At 45.3% G+C, this 22,042-nt stretch overlaps 1 non-coding gene across 1 annotated transcript; it reads right to left on the reverse strand.

Annotated features, from left to right (window-relative positions):
* Positions 1 to 6,817: 6,817 nt before the first annotated feature.
* LOC115831687 lies at positions 6,818 to 6,924 on the reverse strand. Its single transcript, XR_004027193.1, has one exon. It is a non-coding gene; the product is annotated as a U6 spliceosomal RNA (small nuclear RNA).
* Between the last annotated feature and the right edge of the window lie 15,118 nt (positions 6,925 to 22,042).

A 22,042-nucleotide genomic window follows, 5' to 3' on the forward strand; every position in this document is an offset into this window, starting at 1 on the left:
CTCAGCCCCCAAGCCCAGTCCACAGTCTTCTGTATTATGATGTCTCTAGTCCCTCCCCACGCTGGCCTCCTGGGGACATGGCCCATCGGCCTGGCTCCCACCCCACGGGGCAGAGCAGGGCATCACAGCTGCCAGTCATATTCTGGAAAATACACTCCAAGTCAGCCTTGCTTCTCTTTAGCAATAGTTGACACATGTGTTATGAGCTGGCTCTGCAGGGCTTGCAGCTACAGACACCGGTATCAACACACACTCTCACTTGCACCTTCGGGTCCACAAGTACAATTCACCTGGTTTAAAGCAGAAGCAGGCTGGGTGCCGTGGCTCACGCCTATAATCCTAGCACTTTATGGGGGAGGCCAGATCACAAGGTCAGGAGTTCGAGACCAGCCTGACCAACATGGTGAAATCCCGTCTCTACTGAAAATAGAAAAATTAGCCAGGCATAGTGGCATGCGCCTGTAATCCCAGCTGTGCAGGAGGCCGAGGCAGGAGAATCGCTTGAACCCGGGAGACGGAGGTTGCAGTGAGCCAAGATCATGCCATTGTACTCCAGCCTGTGTGACAGAGTGAGACTCCATCTCAAGAAAAAAAAAAAAAAAAGCAGAAGCAGATGACTCCAGTGGCAACACAAGAACTCTGGAAGATGGTCTGAATGCCTGTGCCCACATCCCACTTGCCCACTGCCTCTCAACACCCTCTCCAGAGCAAGGTGGAAGGGGTCTTGGTGAGCATCCTGGCAAACTGGATTGCCAGTGCTTTTGTGAGGAAGCAAACAAATTTACCAAAAACTATGTCTACACCAGTCAATTCATCATACAATCAATTTGGCCAATGACCAATTTGCAAATTTTTTTTAAAATTTAAATTTTGCTGCAGTCATTTTGCCATTTTTTTTTTCTTTTCCACTTGAGGCTGAATTGCTCACAGGTGTTGAGGTTGGGGGAGCGCTACCGTTGACACTGTTCCCCTGGGAGCAGAGAGGCATCCTCCAGGGTCTCAGCAGAGGCCGGCCAGGTCAGTCACTGCCAGTCCAGAGGAACAGAAGCCCATGTGCCTGTCACTCTGGTTGGGCTGTGATAGCTGGAGTCGGCCGCTGAGGGTACAGGGAGCCATGAGCAGGTAAAGAAAAAAACCACAGATGTGGGGGACGGGAACCAGAGGGAAGCAGACCCAGTGGAAGAACTGGGACAGGTGTCTGTGTCTGACATAGATCTGGGCAAGATCCAGGAGGCAACTTGGACAAAAAAGAAATACAAACTCTTAAAGAGATCCAGTGGGAGTGAAGTAAAGATTTTCTGAAACTTAAGAAAAGTGGTTCTTAAATCTTGAAGTTTGGACATAATAAATGAATACATTAATTAGAGAATTGTCTCTATTGAGAATTAAAATAATGACAGAAGATCAGGAGTAGAAATATCTCAAAACCTAGGGCCCAAATACAAAGACAGAAAAATCAGGGAGAGAGAGACAGAGAGTGAAGAAGAGAGATTCCGTAGGCCTCAGTGAAGGGCTAGGAGAGGACTTCTGTGCTGGGGCAGGGATGTTTAACATAACGAGAAGAATACAGGGTGCTTCGTGTATGTAAAGATGAGAATGGTCATCACTAATAGCTGAGAAGCCAGAGGGAATTTTCAAAATCATGGAGTGGAGAGGATAGGAATGCATAGTTACTTGACAAAGCGAGATAAAGGAAGGAACAGGAAAAATAAAACAACAAAGCAAAATAAACAGTAGCCATAACTTAAGAGGGCAGAAATAAAACAAGTGTGCCCATCATTCCCATGAGAGGGAATTGACTGAACCCCCTGATTAAAAGAGACTCCAGACGGAGTCAAGAAAGCAAGCGTGGCTCTATCCTGTTTACCAGAATCTCATCTAGAATGAAATGATTAAGAAAGGTAAAAAATAAAGGTCTGGGCAAAAGGATGTCAGGAAAAGGGCCTCAGCCCTAACCACAACCATAGAAGAGGGAGTGGAAATACTAATATCAAAGTGGGACTGAGGCCCAAAGGCGTTGAATGGGATCAAGACAAACAATAGCTGGATACAACAAAAGCAAAATGAAGCATAGTAATAAGCATCACTTACTGAATGAACTCTTGCTGTGTACATAGTGCTGGGGAGTTCAAGGAATGATGTCATGTCGTCCCCATCGTAGCCCCATAAGGTAGATAATATCATTATCCCCATTTTACAGATGCATAAATCAAGGCCCAGAGACTTTCAGCAGCTTGTTCAAGGCTTCCACTCTGAAGCCCACACTCTTGACCAGCACGCTCTTCCTTGCCCCTTACTTCATGAGAGCAAGAACAGTATTCTACCCAGGGCCGGCACTGATGTGGAGCCTGTTGCACCTTTATGATGTGGCCTTTTGGGGATATAACCCACTTGAACACCTCTAACAATTTTTAAAATATACCAGATTGACTTGTTTTCAACGGAATGATACCATCTATTAATCAAAGCCACTCTACCGCATGCATCTTTTATTCCTGTGAAGTCTCTTCTCAATGCACTCATGCCTTGCCTCCTCTGCCTTCCTCAGGACATATTAAGATGATTTGGGTCCATGTCCGTAAACCTTGATGGTCGGAAGCAATAGTTTTTTTTTCTTCATGTGGGAGTCACAAGTACTTCTAGCCCCATCATGATTTCCATACATCAAAAACATCTACAAGGAAGTAGAGGTTCGACATGATTAAAGTAATCTGGTTCATAGGAGTTGGCATCAAGGTAATAATAAAGTAATTTGATTAATTAGCAGTAAAATGTAATTAAGGGGAAGAGATTTTGCAGTAGTTCTTCAATAGCTCAGTTTAGCCGACGTGACATATTAGACTAGACTTCTGCTTCTGGTACCAGCGTGTGAAGCTGAAATAAACTCAGCATTCTCTATTTTCCATGGTAGTTCATATCTCGGATGTTATCTTATCTAATACTTGTCAATGTTTTCGATGTGTCATCCCAAATAAGCAAGAGCCATTGGCTGGGGACCCCATAACCATCTTACCATAGATTTAAAGAACAATGGCCAATGTAAACAATATTTAATGTGCCTGACTGATACCTAATTATCTTGACATTGAATTACCAGTAAAACCTGAAAGGTTTTAAATATCTGATATTGATAAGAAAGTCATTATCACTGAGCATTTACTTACTACTTACACCAATTTCAGTTAATTACGTGACAGTGAGATTGATTGCTTGTGAAATCTTCAGTCCTCTTCTCACAATTAATTGATATCTAATCAACATAGGTCATCTTGTTAAATTCCCATTAGGGTATTTGCAGGGAGATGGGATTGGAGGCCTTCCTTCTAGTGGTGTTGCTTTCTTGTATCCCGTGGTGCTTTCGGGAGGTACCTGTCCTAAGACTGGAGCCGAATGAAGAATGACAGAGGTTCTCAGACTGGACTGCATATTAGATAATCACGTGAGGAGCTTTTAAAAATGCATATGCCGAGGCCACACACCCTCCCCCAGACAATTCAATCAGATGATCTGGGAGTGGAGCCCAGGGCTCAGTATTATTTTAAACTCCTAGAATGATTCCAATGTGTATCCAGATTGACAGATAGGGGTGAGTTAGACCTGAGGTATGAGCTGGACACCAGCCCCCTGCAGTAACTGGCTTTGATGCAGGGCGTGCAAGCCCGCTCTCCTGTCCCATAAAGGCTGGTGGTCAGCCACGAGCCATGGCCCATTCTCCTAGCAATGGAGCTCTGCTCAGCCCTGCCCTGTCCCACTGTCTCCATACAGTGTCCTGTGGCTGTCTTTCAGCATCCACCCTTGAAGGAAGACTCCTCCTCTCCTGGCCAGCCATACCAGTCTGAGCTTGGTTTGGGGTCCTTCTCTCTTCCTCTTCCCCTCACCCCTCCTTTCCGTGCCATCTTCCTTATTCTCTTTCTTAATTGTGAACCTGCGACTTGGTTCTTCAGCCAGCCTGGTAATGCCAGAGGGTTTCCCCTTCTGGCCAGCCCCACAGCACGGGGCCGGTTATGCTGGCTGGGGAGGTGATTCAGCTCCATAGCCAGAGGGGACTGTGACTTCTTGGTCATTGCTGAATATACAGTGCCTAGGAGGATGGGCATCTTCATAGTTGTCGAATGAGCAAAGCTTTTGAGAATTGAACCAGAGTTACAAAGGGCTCACGTGCTGAGGACAGTGGGTCTGCAGTCACCTGTCACGTAGACTTAGGAGAAAGGAGCTGCACTGCTTTGCTGGGAAACTGTCAGGAGTTTATTTTGCTGATGAATGGAGCAGAATTATTCCCGAGGAGTAGCATGAATTGAGAGATACAGTGAGGGGTGGGGGTGGGGGGCACATGAGCGCCTTGTGCCTGAAGGGTTGGGAATTGGTGTAAGGGGGGATGATGAGGGGGGAATGTGGTGCTGGGGGTGCGTGCTGGTGAGGACTTGTGGACACTGTGCATGCATGTGTGAGGATGCCCACAGTGCAGTCATAGTGAGCTTCGTTTCTGTAGGCATTAGAGAGGACATGCTGCATGACCCATTCTAGAAAATTCTAGGTAATGAAAACCAATCTACAGTGACAGACAGCAGAAGAGTGGCTGCTTAGGGATGGGGACATAAGCGAGAGATTACCAAGGCCCAAGAAATCTTTTGCAGGTGATAGATGTGTTCATTATCTTGATTGTAGTGATGATTCTATGAGTATGCACACACACTGCCACTCATCAAACTATACACCTGTGAAGTTGAGGATCCGTCAATTATATTTCAATGAAACTAAAAAGAAAAGGAAAATGTGGTAAAAGAAAAGGAAAATGTGGTTAAAAAAAAGAGAACAAGGCTTCTGAAGTCTATCTGGGTTCTTACCTTGGCTTCCCTACTTCCTAGCTGGGATCTCTTTGGGTAAATTACTTAAGATCTCAGTGCCTCAGTTTCTTCATCTGTAAAACTGGAATAATAACTTGCTTATCTCGGACAGTTGTGCAAACGAGTAAGATAGTAGCTGAGACAAAAGGATGGGAAGTCCTCATTGCAGTAGCTGGCACATTTTCACTGCCCAATGATTGGCACCAGCAATGATGATTTTTCGTGGACATGCCTGGCGCATGCACCTATGTTTATGTGCACATGGCTGTGCATTTCTGCATCTGTATCCATGCCCGTTTATGTATGCAGGAGTGCAGAGCCTGAATCTGTGTGTCTGTCTGTGTCTGTGAGGGAGCGTGGGGGACTGGGGTTCGTTCTGGGTGTGGGCAGTGAGTTCAGGCATGAATCTTTCCTTCTCCATCTACCACAACCTCCTCCTTTTCCTCCTCCTCCTCCACCAGACCACATGAGTCTTGTTTTTATTTTCGAGATGGAGTCTCGCTCTGTCACCCAGGCTGGAGTGCAATGGCGCGATCTCGGCTCACTGCAACCTCTTCCTCCTGGGTTCAAGCAATTCTCCTGCCTCAGCCTCCTGAGTAGCTGGGATTACAGACGTGCACCACCACGCCTGGCTAATTTTTATATTTTTAGTAGAAACAGGGTTTCACCACACTGGTCAGACTGGTCTCAAACTCCTGACCTCGTGATTTGCCCACCTCGGCCTCCTAAAATGCTGGGATTACAGGCGTGAGCTACAGCGCCCGGCACTTTAAAAAAAAAAAAAAAAAAAAGTTACTAAACTGCTACATTTACTGACTCATTTGGTCTTTTATCATACCCAATAACGCAGTGCGTTTTGGAAATCATGTTCCCTCAGTTCCTTCATGGCTTCTGCAAATCAAATTTATTTTACCATTGAAAATGTCAAAAGGATTCAGCCAAAGGAAACCTGGAGCTTTCTGGGGTGCAGGACCCTGAAGCTGGCTCTCAGGCTGCAGTGAAGGAGGCTAAAGTGTCTCTTTTCCATGTGGATTCAATTTATGTGAATTTCCTTAAAGCTGGGAGGGAGTTGGAGCTCCTCCTGGGAGAATAGAACCTTCAGACGTTTCTGGAGCAGGCTCACATGGGAGGAGAGAATTAGTGTCAGCTTGGGGGGTCAACATGGTATCACCAGTTTGCACTGCCCTGAGCTGGGAGCAGGGTAAGGGGAGCGTTGGAGTCCTGGCCCTCTGGGAGGTCACTGATGAGCAGGACAGTGACCCAGGGCTGTCCTGGAGCTCAGGGGAAGGCTCCCCAGGCCAGGTCTGCACACACTGGGCAATGATTCGAGGACAGTGTTCACAGGGTGGACTTCTGGACCTGACTCCTCTGGAGGTGAGTCCTAGCTCTGCCACTCACCAGCTGGGCAACCTCGGTTAGGTTACTTTACTTCTCTGACAGTGTCATGTAACGTGGAGATCAGGGAATCTCTCTCAGTGCATAGCCCCCACTTCCAGGTTCTCCATCGTATATGCTGAGTCTAAATTGGAATCTAGACCGAGTCAGGGGATTTGGGTATCTTTTTCGTTGTTTATTATTGACACATAACAGTTGTACATGTTTGTGGGGTACAGTGTGACGTTTCAATGTATGCATTGTATAATGACTAAAGCATGGTAGTTGAAACAAATGTGGAATGTGGCCGGGCGCGGTGGCTCACGCCTGTAATCCCAGCACTTCGGGATGCCGAGGCGGGTGGATCACGAGGTCAGGAGATCGAGACCATCCTGACTAACACGGTGAAACCCCGTCTCTACTAAAAATACAAAAAATTAGCTGGGCGCGGTGGCAGGCGTCTGTAGTCCCAGCTACTCGGGAGGCTGAGGCAGCAGAATGGCATGAACCCAGGAGGCAGAGCTTGCAGTGAGCCGAGATGGCGCCACTGCACTCCAGCCTGGGCGACAGTGCAAGACTGTCTCAAAAAAAAAAAAAAAAAAAATGTGGAATGCTTCACAAACTTTTGTGTCATTCTTGAGCAGGGGCCAGGCTAATCTTCTCAGTATTATTCCAATTTTAGTCTATGTGCTGCTGAAGGGAGCACTCAAGTGTCTTTATAAAAAGGATCACAGGTGCAGAAGGCCACATGTCTCAGGTCTCAGGGGTGTTGATTTCCTGATTTCAGAGGAGAGAGACAACTGTATAGGGAGGCTAAAGCTTGCAATACCTCTATGGAACACCTACTGTGTGCCGGGGCCTGTCCTGTCCCTGGGGATGCAAACCATAGATGGGCTGCGCCCCTGACTTCCAGGAATCACCCTTGATTAGGATATGGGTGTGGTGAAACTTCTAGGACTCCAGGATCTGTGTTAGGAAGTGGGATAGAGCATGAGGCAGGAACACCTGGGTTCTGATAGAAGGGATCCTCCAGGAGATGGGCCCAGGCGAATGAAAGACAGGTGCCTACAGTGGTAAGTAATAGAGGCAGGGGTGTAATTGGAACAAAAGGTGGTAGGTTGGGAACAGAGGAGATGAGGTTGAGATGTCAATTAGAGCCGGCTCACAGTGGTCCTGGTGTCAAACGAAGAGGTGGGCTTTATCCTGGAAGGATACTTGTGTTTCGAGTAGGGTGTGTCTGGAGTCCCCGGGACCACCTCCTTGTGCAGTGATTGGCCAGGAATGCTCGTGGGACTCAGCATGCAGCCACACTCATGGCTACGATTCATCACAGCAAAACAATACAGAGTAAGGCCAGCAAAGGGAAAAGCCTCCTGGGTGAAGTCTGGGGAAGACCAGGCACAAGCTTCCAAGGGTCCTCTCCCAGAGAAGCCACAGGTGTGGTGCTCAGTCGCCTCAGCCACAGGTTGTTACAACAGTGTGAAATGTTGTCTCTCAGAGGAGCTCACTGGAGACTCAGGGCCCAGAGATTTTATTGGGGGGATGGTCACATAGACACACTTGGTCTAATGCTTCCTAAATTTCCAGACTCCCAAAGGGAAAGCAGGTGTTTAGCTTAAACCATGCTGTTTGCACAAACATTTTAGGCAGAGTAAGCCGCTCACATCAGTTAGGATGGGGACCCTTCTGTCACCTACATTCCCAGAAACCAGGCAAGGGCTAGCTTGCAACAGGCCTTTTTTAGAATGCCAGTGCTCCACGCCTGTAATCCTAGCACTTTGGGAGGCTGAGGTGAGTGGATTGCCTGAGCTCAGGAGTTCGAGACCAGCCTGGGCAACACGGCGAAACAACAGCTCTACTAAAATACAAAAAATTAGCCAGGTGTGGCAGCGTGTGCCTGTAGTCCCAGCTATTTGGGAGGCTGAGGCAGGAGAATCGCTTGAACCCAGGAGGCAGAGGTTTCAGTGAACTGAGATGGTGCCACTGCACTCCAGCTTGGGCAACAAGAGCGAGACTCTGCCTCAAAAAAACAAAAACAAAACAAAACAAAACAAAAAACAAAAAAAACAAGAATGGTAACACCAACACTTTTCTGCACACAGGGGCACTAACATGGTGAGGTTTGCCTGGAAACCCATGTGGGAGGTGGACTGGCGGTGGAGCCAGGAGGCAGGGAGGTCAGTGAGGAAGCCAGCCTAGCAAGAGTCTTCTGGAAAGAAGATGAAGCGTGACCTAAGGCAGCTGTCTTTGTTACGCTTTTGGTTGCATGTCCCCATGTCACAGTGGCTCAGGAAAATCAAGGAGTATTTAGTACATGGATTCAGGTATGTCGCAGAACTAACTCAAAGGCAAAAGATTTGGCATTTGCACCGCTGTCAGAAAGGATGGGCTTCTCTTGGTTTTCTCTCCCTAAGACCACGGGGTTTTCTCTTTGGCTTCCCTCTGTGCATCCTCTGCAGTCCCTTTTCTCTACAGATTGACTTTCTTTATGTTTTCGACACAATGGCTGCCAGACAGAAAAGCCTGACCCTTCTTGTATTTACACATTCTCTCTTCCTGTGAGCATCTGGGATTCACACCAGCATTTCTCAAGGGCAATTACAATTTCTTGCGAGAGAATTTGATTGATGTGCAATGGATTAGGCATCCTCTTGCTCTAAATTAGCTAACATCAGGGACTGAGAATCACATAGTGTTAGCATGGTTGTCCCATGAGTTGGGACAGGAGCTGAGAAAGAAAGTGGTCTCACGGTTCCTGGATACCAGGTGGTGATCAGTCATTTGAGATAAATCTGACACATCTGAGTTCAGTGAGGGAGATAAATGAAGAAACTGAAAAATTGGGAGGGTGTGAATTTGACATCATTTCAGTAGGTAAATTTTAGAAAAACTTTCTTCAGCAATGATCGTAAAATCAATGGTAGTTGTAACTTTTTTTTTTTTTTTCTTGAGTTGGAGTTTTGCTCTTGTTGCCCAGGCTGGCATGCAGTGGTCCAATCTCAGCTCACTGCAACCTCTGCCTCCCAGGTTCAAGCGATACTCCTGCCTCAGCCATAAGAGTAGCTGGGACTACAGGTACGCACCACCATGCCCGACTAGTTTTTGTATTTTTAGTAGAGACGGGGTTTCACCATGTTGGCCAGGATGGTCTCGATCTCCTGACCTTGTGATCCGCCTGTCTCAGCCTCCCAAAGTGCTGGGATTACAGGCGTGAGCCACTGCGCCCAGCCGGTATCTATAAATTTGACAGCAGGTTCTGCTCTCCAGTGGAACTCATTCTGTGCCTTCTGTTCTGGGAGTTCTGAGAGTGAAGGGAGAAGTCAGGAATACACAAGCCATTCCCCTCACCCTCACTATATAACACTTACTAATGGGGATTTTACTGGGGACAGTGAGGCAAAGAAGTTAGATGGCTTTTGCAAGTTCACATAACATGTCCTTAGAATCACACAGAATCTCTCATTCACTTTTTCTACAAACATATACAGAGTCCCTAATGGGAGAGTGTTGATCTTTGGGGCAGGAGTACAGAGATGAGCAAATGTGCTCTCTACTTTAGAGAGTTTAATCTCGTTAAAGACACCAGTGTGAACGTTCGAGGTGATGGATATCCCATTATCCTGCTTTGATCATTATACATCATATGCAGGTATCAGAACATCACATATAACCCCAAAATAAGTACAACAATTCTATGCAAATAAAAAGTTATATGAAAAAGACACAGGTGTGTAAATTGTACATAATTAGTGAATAACAGAGGAGAATTAGTCAGGGATTGTGAGTTGCAAGCCACATAAATGAACTTTGGGTAACTTAAGCAAGAAAAGGAGGAATTCACTGGAAGTATGTGGGACGACTCACAGAATTAAAGATACACTGCAGCACCAGGCTTTGGAAAGCTCGGGAAAGCGAGTTGTCCAAGGATCCAATGAGTAGGAGAGAATGGACGGTGTCTTCAGGGCTCCAGTGTCAGGAGCAAAGTCATCCCAGTCATTTTCCATCTTGGATCACTTGCTGGCAATTTAAGGCCCTGCAGGATAACCTGATTGGTCTAATGTGGACCATCCCCTAGCATTTTCAGGGCCTCTTGACTGATGGCACCATCGAGGCTATATCTATAGGAAAACGAGTAGTCCCCTATAGAGATCTGCATCCTGCAACCAGAACAAGGCAAGGAGAGATGCAAGGAGAGATGCTGGGAGGGACCGGTGAAGACTCATCGTTGGCTCTAGTATCAGCGCTCTTCCATACCAGTTGAGTTTTTTTTTTTTTTTTTTTTTTTTTTGAGACAGTTTCGCACTCGTCACCCAGGCTGGAGTGTAGTGGAGCAATCTCAGCTCAGTGCAACTCCCACCCCCTGAGTTCAAGTGATTCTCCTGCCTCAGCCTCCCACATAGCTGGGATTACAGGTGCCCACCACCATGCCTGGCTAATTTTTGTACTTTTAGTAGAGATGGGGTTTCACCATGTTGGCCAGGCTGGTCTCGGACTCTGGACCTCAGGCGATCCACCAGCCTAGGCCTCCCAGAGTGCTGGGATTACAGGTGTGAGCCACCACTGCTCCTGGCCACTAGTTGAATTTTCTAGATGGGCCTATGGCCACATAAACATTACATTTCCCTGCATTCCTTGCAGGTAGGCATGCCTGCCTAACTAAGTCCTGGCCAGTGTAATTGAAGTAGAGTGCCATGTGGCAGTTTTTGAAAATTTTTCTTAAAAGAGAGCAGAATCCTTTGTCACCTCCTCCTTGAATCCTGCCCACTCCATCCTGTGGCACTGGATATGCTCTGATGGCTGAAGTTCCAGCCACCATCTTGTGCTAAGAGCCTGAGAACCACACCCCAGGGAGAACTGAAGAAAAAAAAGCCAGAGTAGCCTGGATTCCAGAAGATTGTGTAGTTGCCTCCCAACCCTGGGCTTTTATGTGGAGGGATGACTGCACTTCTATTCTTTTTAAGCCATGGTTGTTTGAGGGACTCTGTTACTTGCAGCTGAACCAAATCCTAAGAGATCCAGCAGGCAAAACTATAGATGCCTGCAACAAGAGGTTACAATTTGCTGCTGGAACCCAGAAGAGAATGCGATAAAATCTACTCGGAAAAGGTCAGGGAGGGCTTCATAAAGGAGGTGACATTTGAGCAAGGTCTATGAAGGAACTGAGCGTTCCAGGCTGGGAGGGAAGGATGGCAGGTCCTGCTCATCTTCCCCCGCTCCCTTGAGACCCGGTGCATGAATCTGGGAGTCACTCCCTTCTGACTGTGTGTGGTGTTCTCACAGTCTCCATGACTAAAGACCACACTGTGGGGTCCTGGAGAAATCAAGCAATTTACCAAAAATGGAGGGAGGTTTGCGCTCAGTGACCCCTCAGTTCTTCTGGGAAGAAGCTAATTTCAGATTGCATTTCCACAAGTCTGACAGAGTAGATGTCTCAGTGGGATTAAGCGTGTACATGTGTTTGTGTATACACCCCTGAGTGTGTGTGTGAGTGAGTGTGTGTGTGTAATCGGAGAGCACTCTGGAAGTGTACCTGCAGCCTGATCTTTATTTGCCAAAACCCAGATCAATATTTTTGTTACCAGTTAATTTAATTTCTCTTAGGCGAGAAGACATTATACTCAATACCTCTTTGGCAGTTTCTGACAGTAAGAAGCTGTACCAGGGCTAGTCCCCACGGCTAGCAGCTTCGTTCCCATTGCCTTGGGACCCATGTAGCTGCTCACAGAAGAGTCACAATGTATATGAAGAAGTTGGGTGAGGCCGTGGGCACAGGGCTGGCTGGAGACCAGTCTATCTGCACTGGGAGGGAGTCATCTGGTCCCAAACCAGTTCTGTCCTTGTCTACTCCTCATGAATCCTTGGCTTGGTCTCCATCAGCCTCCTCCAGGGCTGTGAGTAGGCAGGACCCAGTCTGAGAACCTCATAGTAACCACACTCCATGCCTTGGGCATACAAGCCAAGCCACCAGCAGATTCCTCTGAACATATTTCTAGCTCTAGGTTCAACCTTTCAGCTCTTAGGATGAAGGGAATGGCTGAGACTAGACCTGCCTGGGTGAAGGCTTCTTTTATTAGGCTGAAATGGGAAGTACATGAGGCTTCCTTGCAATAAAAGGAGCCCTTCCCGTAGCTGCTCGGAGTATCTGACAGGCAGACCTGGCTGGGTCTGGGTTCAAGAGGAGATGCAGTCAGAAGTGAAACACACAACACTATTTTCCAGGCACTCCAAGCACCCATTTCATGAATTCAACTCAATTCAACCAGCATTTGAAAACTTCCACTCTCAGACTACAGTCAGACTACAATCACATCCCACCTGACCCATAGCTCATGACTGCCAGCCAGAGACCACCAGAAACACGTAGGTAGCTTAACAACGTTGGCTTTAATATACAAGTTGAAACAAGAGAGATCCACTACAGGAAACTATGAAGCATCCCAGTAAGGGAGGCTTGAAGAGGACTTACAGGAACCAGGCTTGTGTTAGGTGATGGTGGACAGAATTCAAGGGAATGGAGCTTTGCTCTGGATTGGATGCTGGTGAAGGTGATTCTGTATTTGGTATCTAATAATTATTTTCTATAAGGTGAGGAGAATAGAGAGAGACAAAGGCTGTGATTGCTAAAGACGTAGCGGTCCCTCATGGCAGCCCAGATTGGGAGATATTTAGTGATTTTCATGCACCTCTGGATAAGTTTCATGTTGACTGTGTTCAAACATGATTATGAGGGGTCTGGATTGGGTCTTAAGGCGTCACAGTCTCAGAGTCTCCATGTCCAATGTTGATGTCCTGCAAAATTGCCCATGTTCAACAGTAGAGCACCAAGGCCTAGCTGAGCATACCAGCCAGCTCTCGGCTGCTGAGGTGCTTTCCTCTTTCCTACCCAGGAAGCATTCCCAGATGTTTCATTTTGTCCACTCTGTGCCATGGTCTGTGCACTGGGAGTCCAGAGAGGAAACAGCCATAGTTCCAACCCAGGGGAGCTCTCATCTTAGAATGGAGACAGGCTTGTCACTAATATTGGGGACAGGCTTGTGGTAATATTCTCAATTCATAAACTCAGCTGAGCAAAAAAATTAGACTTTATTTTTCTGTAATTCAACCTAATTTCTGTCTCAAGCGTCCCATTCAGCTGGGATAGAAACTTATTTTCAGTTGCTATGGTCTGAATGTTTGTGTTCATAAGTTGAAATCCTCACCCCCAAGATGATAGTATGAGGAGGTGGGGCCTTTGGGAGGTGATTAGGTCAGGAGAGTGGAGTCCTCATGAATGCGATTAGTGCCCCGATAAAAAAGGCTGCAGGGAGATCCCTTGCCCCTCCTACCATGTGAGGACACAGTGAAAGGGCATCATCTGTTGACCAGGAAGCAGGCCCTCACCACACGCTGAATCTGCTGTTGCCTTGATCTTGGACTTCCCAGGCTTCAGAATCATGAGAAATAAAATTGTGTTGTTTATAAGCTATTCAGTTTATGGTATTTGGTTATAGCTGTCTGAATGAATTAAGAAATCTGTCATTGTCTCCCTGTCTGTCTTCATGGCTGCATCTCCATGTTCAGGAGGGCTGGTATAGTGGAAGGGGTGTGGTCAACAATTTGAAATAAAAATTCTAGGTGATGTTATCAAGGTGGGGTGGGGGAAAAAATGGGTAGACATGGCCTCACCCAACTCATAGTAAAACTATGCTAAGGTTTCATCTCAGTCAGCCAGAGGGATGTATTTACAGATTTATGCTGGGAGTTGCTTAAAAAATGTATGTTTGCTAATAGTTATAGAAAATGTAATTTTAAGTCCAGCACAGGAAAAATATCGTATCTGCAATAACAACAGAAACAACTTGATCAACCCCATGAGAAACAAGGAAAGGAAAATAAAGAAAAAATAGGAAGTTGGGAAAACAAAATAAAACAGCAGAAATAAATATAGATCATCTATTACAATAATGCAAACATATTAAATTTTCCAATTAAAAAAGATTCTTAAATTTGATTTTTTTAAAAAGGTTGCTATTTAAGAGCATCTATAACTACATAAGAGCAACTCATGTACTATTTAAAAGCAAAAGAGCTAAAACTAAATGACACCAAAATATTACAAATAAAGAGATAAATAGCAATAACAGACCTGCAAAAGAAATATAGTCAGGCATCACTTAAAAACTGGGATACACTCTGAGAAATGTGCCATTAAGCAATGTCATTGTGTGAACATCATAGCATGAACTTTACAGAAACCTGGATAGTATAGCCTATTACATACCAAGGCTACAGCATATAGCCTACTGCTCCTAGGCTACAAACCTGGACATCACGGTGGTGTACTGAATACTGTCAGCAATTGTAACACAATAGTAAGTATTTGTGTATCTAAACACAGAAAGAGACAGTAAAAGTATGACATAAAAGATTATTTAAAAATGACACTTCTGGCCGGGCGCAGTGGCTCATGCCTGTAATCTCAGCACTTTGGGAGGCTGAGGCGGGTGGGTGACGAGGTCAGGAGATCGAGACCATCCTGGCTAACACAGTGAAACCCCATCTCTACTAAAAATACAAAAAATTAGCCGGGCGTGGTGGCGGGCGCCTGTAGTCCCAGCTACTCTGGAGGCTGAGGCAGGAGAATGGCGTGAACCCAGGAGGCGGAGCTGGCAGTGAGCCGAGATCGTGCCACTGCACTGTAGCCTGGGCGACACAGCGAGACTCTGTCTCAAAAAAAAAAAGACACTTCTATACAGGAAATAAGTTTCTATACCAGCTGAATGGGAAGCTTGAAACAGAAATTTGGTTGAATTATAGAAAAATTAAGTTTTATATTTTTGCACAGCTGAATTTGTGAACTGAGAATATTGCCACAACTAGTGATGAGAATGTCCTCATTCTGAGATAAGAGCATTTACTATAAATGCAGGAGCTTTCAGGACTGGAACTTGCTCTGGGAGAGTCCGTGTGTGAGTGGCGGGCATGAATGTGAAAATCTAGGACTTTGCCATACACTACAAAAACACTGTGCACTTAAACTACACTCACATTTATTTTAAAATATTTTTCTTCAATAATGAATTAGCCATAGCTTATTGCAACATTTTTACTTTATAAGCTTTAATTTTTAAGAACAGTCACGGTGGCTCATACATGTACTCCCAGGACTTTGGGAGGCTGAGGCGGGCGGATCACCTGAGATCAGGAGTTTGAGACCAGCCTGGCCAACATGGTGAAACCCCATCTCTTCTAAAAATACAAAAATTAGCCCGGTGTGGTGGTGCACACCTGTAATCCCAGATACTTGGGAGGCTGAGGCAGGAGAATCACTTGAACCTGGAGGCGGAGGTTGCAGTGAGCTGAGATCGCACCACTGAACTCCATCCTGGGCAAGAAGAGTGAAACTCTGTCTCAAAAATAAAATAAAATAAAAATAACAAAAAACTTTAATTTTTAAAGTTTCTGACTCTTTTGTAATAACACTTAGCATTAAAAATATACATCATTGTACAACTATAAAAAATATTTTCTTTCTTTATATTCTTATGCTATAAGATCTTTTTTATTTAAAAATTTTTTCTTTTTCTTTTTCCTTTTTAAACTTTTTTTGTTAAAAACCAAGACACAACCACACACACTAGCCTAGGCCTACACAGGGTCAGGGTCATCAATATCACTGTCTTCCACCTGCACATTTTGTCCCACTGGAAGGTCTTCATGGATGCATGAAGCTGTCACATAACATGCATGGAGCTGTCATCTCCCATGATAACAATGCCTTCTTCTGGAAAACTCCCTGAAAGACCTGCCTGAGGCTGTTTTACAGTAAACCATTTTTTATAAGCAGCAGAAGTACCTTCTAAACTAACGATGAAAAACATAGCATAGTAAGTATATAAAGCAGTAATGCAGTCTTTTATTATCAAGTATTATGTGCTGTACATAATTGCGTGTGTGCTATACTTTTATATCACTGGCAGCACAGTAGATTGGTTTACACCTGCATCACCAAAAACATATGAGTAATGCATTGTCTATGCTGATATTATGATGGCTATGACCTCACTAGGCAATAGCAATGTTTCAGCTTCATTATAATCTTATGGGAACACCATCATATGCTCGGTCCACCATTGACCAAAATGTCATTGTGTGGTGCGTGACTGTATTAACATCAGACAAAACTGAACTTAAGATGGAAGATATTAAAAGTATTAGCGACAGGCATTGCCGTGTATGAATCCATCAATACCAGCCTTGAAATATACAAAGCAAAAACTGAAATAATTAGAGAGAAGAGTTGACAAATAAACAAATATAGTGGGCGATTTTTAACAAATCTTTTTCAGAAGCTGGTAGATTAAAAGTAATGTATAATTATGTCTGCATAAATGTAAATTTAAACTTGACAAAGAGAGGATACATGTCAAAAAATGAGCTATGCACAGACCACAAAAGAAGTATCAATAAATTCCAAAGAATCTTCATTACGTACAGTTTCTCTATCTGGTATGCAATAAAATTAGTAATCAACAACAAAGAGATGTTCTAAGTATATGTTTGGAAATTAAAAAGCACACATCTAAATTATCCAGGGCTTAAAAAAGAAAATCATAACAGAAATTAACAGGTATTTCAAATTGAAAGTAATAAAGACATTACATATCTCAGCTTGTCTGAGGCAGTTTCTCTGGTTCTTAGAGGAGTAATTTATAGTGTTGAATGCATTTATTAGGAAATTAGAACAGCTGTATGTAACCCACAATCCAAGCAATTCAACTCAAGAATCTGGAAAAAGAATCAGGGAAACTGGAAAGAAGGGAATAATGAAGATAATGATAGAAATGAATAAACAATAAAACAAATAATAGCCACATAAAATAAAGACATCAGCAAAACTAAGTGTGGTTGCTTGGAAAGGCCAATGTTTTACCAATTTTGGTAACAGTAGTTCAGAAAAAGAGAGAGAAGACACACGTGAACAATATTCAAAATAAAAAGAAAATGTCCACATACAGACTACAGATGTTTTATCATAAATGAGTGCTCTGAACACCATGTGCCAATCTGTCTGAAACCCTGGAGAGTGTTTCTTTGATTCCATTTAGACTCTCACAGGTCACGGCACAGAGCCTGGGACAGCGCAGGCCCCCAACAGAGATGTGTTGACTGGCAGAGCAGAATTAAAACTCTGGAGAACAGCAGCCTTTCATTCTGTTAAGACTCCTTTTACAGTTGCTCAATTCAGAATCATATCAGAACAAACACCACTTGGTTGAATCCCATTTACTCAATTGAGAAAGGGGATTCAACCAAGCGGCATTTGTTCAGAAATGACTCATGGAGCCAGGGGAGTTTGATCAGGGAAGGTGAGGTCAAAAATCAGAAAGAAATGGTTACCAAGGCTCCAAAGCAGGAGATTGTCAGATGAAGAAGGTGGAGAGAGGAAGCCACTAAGCAGGAGAAACAGCATTTGCCAAGGCAAAGAGGTCAGGATGAGGACCGTTGGCCACTTATGACTTGTGTAGCTTTGGGCAAGTCCCTTAACTGATCTGAGCCCAAATGTCCTCATCATCAAGCTGAGGGTCATCCCAGTGCCAGCTTCATGGAATTACAAAGATGAAATAAGCTAATGAATGTAAGGTTCCTGTTCTGGGGCCACTCAAGAGTCAGCACTGAATAAATGCAAGCGATGGTGGTGACAATGATGACGATTATTGGTTTTAGCAGTAGAGTGGCACAGGATGTGTGGGGTCGAAGAGGAGTGTAAGAAGACAAAAGGAAAGACAGGTTCAAGTGAGATTGTGAAGGGTCATAAACGCCACCGCAAAAGGCAGACGTTATTCCAGGTATCCCAAGGAGTCATCGAAGGCATTTGAGTTGGGACTTGCTACATAAAATGGGGCACAGCCCAGTGAAAGGGAAGTGTACCTGCGAGTCAACTATGGAGGGGGAAAGATGCCCATGGAAGGAAACTCCTTGGAGGTCCTGGCCACACAATATGTCATGGGTCTTACCACCACCTAAATCTCCACTTTTAAAAATATTTTCATTCCCTCTATTTCAACTTCCCCAGCTGTGTGGCATCAGAGCTGTGTGTGTGTGTGTGTGTATGTGTATGTGTGTGTGTGTGTGTGTGTGTGTATTTAAATATTGGAAACCACTAAAAGCAAAAGAATAGCTCTACACAAATTCACTCCACAGCCACGTTTCTTAGCATCCACCTATTCTCCAAACAAGAGCATGGTGGAAGAATATTTATCTAACTTGGCTAATTAGAAAATATCTTTCCCTGCTTGGGTAGAAGTCTAGGAAGGGAGCATATCTGGTATTCTCCAGCTTGTATGCTGTGGGGTTGGCTGGCCTTGCCTGCTTAAAAAAGCTTCAAAGGATGCAGCTGCTGCATTTAATTTCCCTATCACTCTGCCTCCTGAACACACAGGCACCCTCAGAGGATGCAGAGACCTGCAGTCCTGATGAGTCTCAATAAAATGTGCTACAGAAAGTCAATACCCTGTCGAGTGAGACCTGCCTGCTTCCTTCTGTTAAAATAACATTTTTAAAAAGCTAATTCGTAGAAAAATATAGGGGCTGGTTGATAAGTCAGTGTTGCTGTATCCACTGATCCAGTCCTTTAGTACACATTCCAGACCCCGCTGGCCTCCACATTTATACCTGGAACCTCTCTGGTACTTACCCCTTTCCTTTACCTGTGTCTCCCTCCATGCTTGCTCAGATAGGGGCTGATTTAATGTATTTAACAAACATGTATGAGGCACTAACTATGATCCAGGTTCAATGTTGGGCACAAATTATCCACTGATGAGTACGATACATTCTTAGCCCTCAAGGGTCCTGTGGGGAAGCAGGTAAACCAGAATGCAGGCAGTGTGATGTGTGCTCCAATGGGGGATGTAGGAAGGGGAGCAGGAGCATTGGAGATACAGAACCTGAATCTGTCAAGTAGAACTTAGGATGACTCCACCAAAAAGGCAGCATTTGAACCGAGTCTTGATGGATGAGTGGCAGTTTTCTAGATGGGCAAGATGGGGGAAAATATCCCAGGCATGATCCAAGGCAGAGGTGCATGGGACGCCGGTGTGATTGGGCAACTCCAAGAAGGCTGTGATAGAAAAAAGCCCGACCGCTCAGCCAAGCATCTGCATGGGACTGGCCAGCCTGTAAATACAACAGAGGATGTCTTGGTGTAGCCTATGGATAGGAAGCATCCTTGCCACCATCACCACCACCTCCATCACCACCACCTCCTTCGCCACCACCTCCATCGCCGCCACCTCCATCACCACCACCTCCATCACCACCACCTCCATCACCACCACCCCCATCACCACCACCTCCATCACCACCACTTCCATCATCACCACCCCTATCACCACCACCTCCATCACCACCACCCCTGTCACCACCACCTCCATTACCATCACCCCCATCACCACCACCTCCATCACCACCACCTCCATCACCATCACCACCATCTCCATCAGCACCACCTCCATCACCACCACCTCCATCACCACCACCTCCATCACCATTACCACCACCTCCATCATCACCACCTCCATCACCACCACCTCCATCACCACCACCTCCATCACCACCACCTCCATCACCATCACCACCACCTCCATCAGTACCACCTCCATCAGTACCACCTCCATCATCACCACCTCCATCACCACCACCTCCATCACCACCACCTCCATCAGCACCACCTCCATCAGCACCCGTCTAGCAGAAGCCATTTTCTTTCTTGCCCTAAATTTCTGCTGTGGCCCCATTAAAGATGAAAATAGGAATTTCAGCCCTCCTGGAAGTGTGGGCACATCGTTTTTACCCTTGTCTCCACCCCCTTGCTCACTCCTCCCTAGGGGAGAAGTGTCTTGACTGGCGTGAGGTTCTGCTAAAGGATTGAGCGTGAGTTGCTGGGTTTCTCTGGATCATCCTCTCTTTTGACCAGCCTGACTATGGCTGCAGGTGTTTTTCTTCCTCCCCTGTATATGATAATCTCACCTGGGCAGTCATGGGTGGGTACATTCAATTTGGGTAGAAATCCAGGTTTTGTTCAGAAGTTTCAAGTAGCATTTTCCAACCAAGTCTTACTAGGAAAAACGAAACAAAACAAAAACTGTTTTGTTACCTGTCTGTTTCTTGTCTCTATTACTCAATTGCTTCAGAACCTGGAGGAGTGTATCTATTATTTATTACCATATAATGCTGCATAAAATTGCTACATATCCTCTGTAACCTACAAGCATTGCATTTGTCGTGCATATGTCTGGGGTCAGCTGCAGGAGGCCCTGCCGCTCTGCTGATCTTGGCTGGGCTCACTCGTGTCTGGCAGCTGGTGGGCTGTTGGCCCATCTAGAATGGCATTGGCTCTCCTTCGTGTGAATCTCATTCTCTGTAGGCAAGCCTGGGCAAGTTCTCAGGGTTGTGGTGGAGGAGCAGAGAGGAAGCAGAAGCAAGCAAGATCTGCCGAGACCTAGGTGTGGAACAGGCTTATCATCATTTCTCCTGCATTCTTTTAAATGCAGCAAGTTGCAAGACCTGTCCAAATTCAGTAGGAGAAAAGACTCATATTCTTTAGGGAGAGGAACTTCAAAGGGCATGGATACAGAAGGGATAAAGAGCTGAGATAATGGTCATGATTGCTATCTCAGAAAAATCATCACTCTCACCACCATTATGAACTTGGCCTCACCACCAAGGTTTGTGTCCTCACCTCCATCATGGACCCTCTGTCTGTGTGAAATTCATCTTACAATATGCATAGTTCTTTCTATCTGGTGGATGTGAACATGGCTTACAAACTCTAAACCCAGGGTCTAATGTCAGGGATGAATCATTTCATTGAGAGAGAAAGAGATGGCATCATTTTCTTCTTTCTTTCTTTCTTTCTTTCTTTCTTTCTTTCTTTCTTTCTTTCTTTCTTTCTTTCTTTTTCTTTTTCTTTCTTTCTTATCTTTCTTTCTTTCTTCTTTCTTTCTTTCTTGCTTTCTTTTTTCTTTCTTTCTTTTTTTCTTTTAGAAATGGGATCCCACTATGTTGCTCAGGCTTGTCTCAAACTCCTGACCTCAAGTAATCCTCCTGCCTTGGCCTCCCAAAGTGCTGGGATTACAGGCACCAGCCATTGCACTTGGCCATCACTTTCATTTTCTACGTGAGAAAACTAAAATCTGCAGATGTCTGCTGATCGTGCTAAGGTCACACAGCTGGACAGTAGGGAGGCCCAGGCTCTTGTCCCCACCTGCTTGTTGAGTGGCCAATGTGTGCCTCTATCAGCATCAGCAAAATGGCGTGTTTGTCTTTTTGCCTTCTCTCCATCCACAAAATCCAAGGCTTCCTAAAGCAGAGCCTCTTTCAGGATACACGCCCTCAGCTCCCTTGAATCCGGAGGCTGCCTGTCTCACCCCCGAAGCTTAATTAAAATGAAGATGAAGTACTCTCCATGACGGGTCACGCTCAGTGGCAGCTACTGTGCCAGGGACCCTGCCGGCCCTCTGATGCTGAGAATTCTTCTCCAGCTTCTGCTCTGGCAGCAGTTTCCTCCGGGAGCCTCATTATAATTCCTTTGGTAATTAAAACAACAGATGTTATAATTAAAAGGCTCCTCATTAAATCACAAACAACCGAAGCTTGAGGTGGGTCCGCATTGAACAGTGTCACCAAGTCACCTTTGAAAGGGAATAAAACTCACGTGAAAAGGAATGAAACTCACGTGAAAGGGAGGTCTTGGCCCGATTCAGCGCCGTAAAAGGCAGCCAGGCTGGGGCTGCCTGTGAGGTGCTGGGAGATGCATCAGAAAAGCCCACAGAGGGTCCTTG

The sequence above is a fragment of the Nomascus leucogenys genome, chromosome 19 (assembly GCF_006542625.1).
Source record: "Nomascus leucogenys isolate Asia chromosome 19, Asia_NLE_v1, whole genome shotgun sequence".
Lineage (NCBI taxonomy): Eukaryota > Metazoa > Chordata > Mammalia > Primates > Hylobatidae > Nomascus > Nomascus leucogenys.